Source organism: Bubalus bubalis, chromosome 8 (genome assembly GCF_019923935.1).
Source record: "Bubalus bubalis isolate 160015118507 breed Murrah chromosome 8, NDDB_SH_1, whole genome shotgun sequence".
Classification (NCBI taxonomy): domain Eukaryota; kingdom Metazoa; phylum Chordata; class Mammalia; order Artiodactyla; family Bovidae; genus Bubalus; species Bubalus bubalis.
The window spans coordinates 114800158-114806314 of record NC_059164.1 but is presented as its reverse complement, the minus strand read 5'-3'; the positions used below and the strand labels follow the sequence as shown (position 1 = coordinate 114806314).

At 48.8% G+C, this 6157-nt stretch overlaps 1 pseudogene; it reads left to right on the top strand.

The window, feature by feature from the left end:
• The first annotated feature begins 431 nt into the window (after positions 1-431).
• The window catches only part of LOC102413304, a 31193-nt pseudogene continuing 25467 nt past the window's right edge, over positions 432-6157 (top strand).

Genomic DNA, 6157 nt, shown 5'->3' with positions numbered 1-6157 from the left:
GAAATCTGTCTCTGCTCTCTTAAGTGCTCTAAGTGGTTTTTCCCTCTAGAGAGCATCTGTCACTAGCCCGGGAAAGTGGTCCAGGAACAGGAAGATCAGCAAGGCAGTACTTCTCAGGGCAGCCTCACGAAGCCACTTCCACGGCCACTGAGAGATCAATGGATAACGTGCAAAGAAGGTGTGCTGATTCTCCAGCTGTCATGGGCTCACAGGAGATGCATGGAATGCCCCTGGCAGGCGGGAATATCAGTGCCATTAATGTGCCACTGTGTCAGGTGGGGACTCTGGGGGCTGGATGGAGAGTCATTTGTTAAGGGGCCCATTTAATCTCCTGCCAGGCCATTAGCATATTTAAATAGTTTTCTTCTGGCTTCAGCACTCTGATTAAAACTGCCAACAAGGATAAGAAGTTCTGCTTGATGGGGTGAAACATGGCCAACAACGTGGATTCTGATTGGTTGATCGCAGGGCAGGTGTGAGTCCATAGGGCCAGAGAACCTAACCCCACAGGTGAGACATTACGGAGTAGAACCTGCATCACTTTACAGGGTGAGCAGCCCCTCACCCTAGCCCACAACATTTCTGTGTCACGTGTGACCCACTGTGAAAGAGCCCATGATTTATTGATATATAATGTCTTTACTAAATCATCATGCCTCCATGAGTATTGTTGTTCAGTCGCTAAGTCATGTCCAACTGTTTACAACACCATGGACTGCAGCATGCCAGACTCCCCTGTCCTTCACTGTCTCCCAGAGTTTGCTCAAACTCATGTCCACTGAGATGGTGATGCTATCTAACCATCTGATCCTCTGCCACCCACCTCTCCTTTACCTTCAGTCGTTCCCAGCATCAGGGTCTTTCCCTGTGAATTGGCACTTTGCATCAGAGTATTGGAGCTTCAGCTTCCGCATCAGTCCTTCCAATGAATATTCAGGACTGATTTCCTTTAGAATTGACTGGTTGGATCTCCTTGCAGTCCAAGGGACTCTCAAGAGTCTTCTCCAACACCACAGTTTGAAAACATCAATGCTTTGGCACTCAGCTTCTTTATAGTCCAACTCTCACAACCATAAGTGACTATTGGAAAAACCATAGCTTTGACTACATGGACCTTTGTTGGCAAAGTGATGTCTCTGCTTTTTAATACACTGTCTAAGTTGGTCATAGCTTTCCTTCTCAGGAGCAAACATCTTAGATGAATGAAAAAATTTAAAAATGCCATAGATTAGGACATTTCGTGCCTTCCCTGTAAATTTACTCTGTACATTTTGTCTAGGTTTTCAAATGCCTGGAGAGGTTTGCATCATGGTCACTACAGAAATGGAGCCTGGGGGGTTTCCTGGCAGTGATGCAGTAAGTAGCAGCTGAGGAAGCAGAGGGGATGAATTACTGTCTCCACTTTGGGCTGGACTCACCTGTGCTGTGTCCTTCAGCCCCACTGCAATGAAGCAAGAATGATCCATGTCATACACTGTCTTATAGAGGAATCCTTGCGTGGGTTTGTTTTTTAGGAGGAGAGTTGAAGAAGAGATATATCTGGTAATGTTTAACAGGAAGCCTCAGCGAAGAGTGAAATAAATCTCTCTAAATCTGATTCCTTCCCCTGTACCGTTCTGAAAAGAGGCTGACGACCCCTTCCCCAGAACTCGCTCACTCCCTTCCACCCTCCTGCACTTTCCTTCATTGCTGCTTCTGAAAGAGATGGTGCCTCGGAGCTCTTTAAGATGCCAGATTATTGCCATAAAACGCAATGTGATACAAGGACAGATCAAATTTATGGAATGCCTTTTACGAGACGATCCCAAAGGGCTCCACATAATGGCTATAAAATTGTGAAACACATTGTGGAACAGATTTAATTTTTAAAGCAGCTGAAAATATATATTAATGATTTACCATCCCCATTCCTCATTAGAGGTCTTTAGGAATACTAATAAAATGACTCTACCTATAATTATTTCCATCCAAGTGTTTCTTCGTGGAATTCAATCTGATCGTATAGCATGTAATTGACCGATCAAGATAACGTTCTGAAGCGGGTGGGGGGAACGGGGGGTTGTTTCAGCCAAACAGCCATCTGATTTTGTCATTAGCTTCCTCCTCTTCCTGCACCATCTGCTCAGCCTTCACCTGCTTCACTTGGCTTGGATTTGCTTACAATTATGCATTGTCTGAACATCATTCAGGTAATGTAAGTTGGATGGAAATCTGTCCTTGATAGACAAGGCGCGTGGATCCAGGTCTACTGTGTAATTGCTGTGTGCAAATGCTACCCATTGTTTAAGATCTGACTCGGGGCCCCTTCCTTACCTGGCAAAGGTGGTGATGTTTCCCCAACGTGCTCTCTGACCGCCCTACCCTTTCCCTGTCTGCCTTTTATGTCACCAGCTAGAAGGCAGCAGAACCAAGGACCTCTTCACCCAGCGAGTGGGGGTAATAGATTCAACTGGGGAACAGTCCAAGGAGCTGTGTAGATGCACTGTGTGTGTGTGTAGGGGGGGGTCTGTCCTACAGGACAAGTGTCAGGGCAGTTTTGTTAGCGGGGTTCCCAGCAGGCAGTCTGGGATGCAGAGCCGTCTGAGACAAGAGCGGTCTTGGAAACATCCAGGAACACTGGGGCTCCGAAGGATTGCAGCCCCTCTTCCCAGGGATTGAGGCCCCTGGTGCTGTGGGAAGCTGAGTGGAGTGTAATCCCCGTCCCCGGTCCAGCAGGCTTGTGGTCCACGCACCCCAGGGTCACTGCTCCCCAGTAATATACATTCAGGAAATATACTGAATGCCTGGAAAAGACTGAACAGGAGGAGGAATCGGGTACCAGTCCGAAGTCTACGGCAGGAAGTCACCAGGCAGGACACGCAGAGCCAGGCCAGGCTGTCAGGCTTGGACAGGGCACAGCCTGGGAGCCAGGGGCCCTGGTTGTGACCATGACCTCCTCTCACCTGGCGATTGGCCATGACCGCCGTGCCTGGTTCCGCACCAGCCTCAGTCTCCTGCTTCAGTCTCACACCCACCCGCCCCATGCCCCCTCCCCCACATCACCCCATGCCATGCCTGGCCCTCTGATGCCAGGCACAGACATTCCTGATACCCACTAGCCCGTGCTTACAGCTCCAGCACCCCATCCTGTCTGCCCGGGACGGCACATTGCTCCGGGCTCTCCCGTCCCTCCTGTCCCTCCCCACTGGGGAGGCCGTCACCTACGTGCAGGGCTTTACCCACCTGTGGATGCCTGCATCTCCTGCCCCTGGACCCACACTCCCCCCAGAGTCGTGCCCACGCTCACCTATGACAGCGCGGAGTCAACCCGCTTCAGTTAAACGTTCAACATCTATTTATGTCAACGCCCTGCAGCCATGATCAACAAACAAGCCAAAATGGAGAAAAATGGGCACCTTCTCAAGAAATAAGCCCAGGACACTCTGAGCTCAGAAGCACCCAGGCAGCTGGCACCTGCCTTGAACTAGATGGATGGTCACTGAGGGCAGAGCTGAGGCTGAGAAGAGCCTGGAGGAGGAGGGGGGACCCACATCCTGGTCCTGCCTGGAGTGAGAACGAGCCTTTCATTCCTCCCAGGACTTGTCCTCTGCTCTCTGGAGAGAGGACTCCTGAGAGCCCGGTGGAGGTCCCCTCCTCGCCGGGGGAGCCTGTCCTGCATGGGGAGGACGGTGGCAGAAATCCAGGGCCCCTGGTGGGTGAGGCCGAAGTGTTGATCACCGAGGAGCACTTTCTGGACACAGTCTCTCATGGCCCCTTTCCCTTCTCTCCCCATCTCATAACCCTGTAACTTTCCCCTCACGTCACTACCCTGGTGTCTGCGGTAAATTGTCAGAGCTGTGTGTTGCTGAAAACCAACCGTGTATCTTATTTCAAGCAGAAAAAGTGCGGCAAGAACCTCCCCTTCATCCCTTCCTCTGGGCATCCATCCCTTGGTGGTTCAGTATCTATTTCTGGGGAAGGAGAGAACTAAACGGTGCTGATTTAGGAGACAAGGGACCTGGGCTGTGCTCTCCGCTGTGCCTGGAACTCGCCGTGTGACCTCCAGCAAGTTAGTTAACTTCTCTGGCTCTCTTATCTACACAGTGAAGTTGGGGGCTATGATTCTTTCTAATCTCCCCTCCAGCTTTTCTCTTCGATAATTCATGGCTTGCAAAACCGCAGAAGGCTTCATCATTTTTGACTGATCTCATTAATACAAATGAAGGGAAAGAATCTGGCATTTTTTTAAGAACAGCAGCCCAGAACTCAGCACGTCACCATTCTCCGGGGATGGGTTTGGTGATCCCCGGAAGGGAAAAGCCCCTTACTGCTTAATCCCTATCTCTCCAACAAGCCAGACATAAAATCCTTTAATCAAATCTAATAAACTCAGCTAAGCTTCAGAATGGGGCTAAGAAATAACTGATGTGTTTTCTGTCCATCCAGATTTATTCACACGGTCCCCTTTGTACATGTGCTCCCAGCTGATGCCGGGAACAAACAGGGATGGCGGAAAGCAAATAAGTACCACGAGGAGCCCTGAGGCTGTGGGAGCCACTAGAGTGCCGTTTGCAAAGGATGCTCTCCTCACCCTTACTGAGACGAGGGTTGATCTCACTGTGGATTAGGAAGGAGGGTCGAGGCAAACTCCACCCCAGGTATAGGCAGGTAGGGCATCAGAGCTGGCTGTCAGAGCCCAATTCTTGTTATCCCACAGTGTCCGCGATTTTTTTCCTACTTCCGTGCATTTGCAAATAGTCTTCCTTGACCTGGAAAATGCATCCAGTTTCTCCGATGTCTATTCCAGCATATGCAGTGTACACACCATTGCACCTCCTCTGCTGGGAAGTGAACAATGTTATGCAGTGGGTCAAATATCCTATAAGCCCTTGGTCAGTGGTACCAGTTAAGACCCAGCAGGCAGGAAAGAAAAACGCATACTTAGAATATGCATCAGTTCTAGGAAGACAAGTGGCTTCCCTCTCATGGATGTAGTTGGTCCAGGGCAGTCACTTTGTTACCAGACATCTGTTTGGTCTCTTCAAGGGATGGACCCATACTGGGGTTTAGGGTTTGTCACTGACTACGCTAAAGCCTTTGACTGCATGGATCACAACAAACTGTGGAAAATTCTTCAAGAGATGGGAATACCAGACCACCTGACCTGCCTCCTGAGAAACCTGTATGCAAATCAAGAAGCAATAGTTAGAACCAGACATGGAACAACAGACTGTTTCCAAATTGGGAAAGGAGTACGTCAAGGCTGTATATTGTTGCTCTGCTTATTTAACTTATATGCAGAGTACATCATGCAAAATGTGGGGCTGGATGAAGCACAAGCTAGAATGAGGATTTCTGGGGGAAATATCAATGACCTCAGATATGCAGATGACACCACCCTTATGGCAGAAAGGGAAGAGGAACTAAGGAGCCTCTTAATGAAAGTGAGAGAGGCAAGTGAAAAAGCTGGCTTAAAACTGAACATTCAAAAAATGAAGATCATGGCATCCGGTCCCATCACTTCATGGTAAGTAGATGCGGACACAATGGAAAGAGTGAGAGACTTTTTATTTTCTTGGGCTCCAAAATCACTGCAGATGGTGACTGCATCCATGAAGTTAAGATGCTTGCTCAGTGGAAGAAAAGCTACGACCACCCTAGACAGCATATTAAAAAGCAGAGACATTACTCTGCTGACAAAGGTCTATCTAATCAAAGCTATGGTTTTTCTAGTAGTCATGTATGGATGTGAGAGTTGGATTATAAAGAAAGCTGAGTGCCGAATAACTGATGCTTTTGAACTGTGGTGCTAGAAAAGACTGTTTTGAATCCCTTGGCCTGCAAGGAAATCCAACCAGTCAATCCTAAAGGAAATCAACCCTGACTATTCACTGAAAGGACTGATACTAAAGCTGAAGCTGCAATACTTTGGGCACCTGATGTGAAGAATTGACTCATTGGAAAAGACCCTGGTGATGGGAAAATTTGAAGGCAGGAGAAGGGAATGACAGAGGATGAAATGGTTGGATGGCATCACTGACTCAGTGGACATGAGTTTGAGCCAGCTCCGGGAGTTGGTGATGGACAGAGAGGCCTGGTGTGCTGCAGTCCATGGGGTCGCAAAGATCTGGACACCACTGAGCGACTGAACTGAACTGAACTTGCTGCTGACATGATG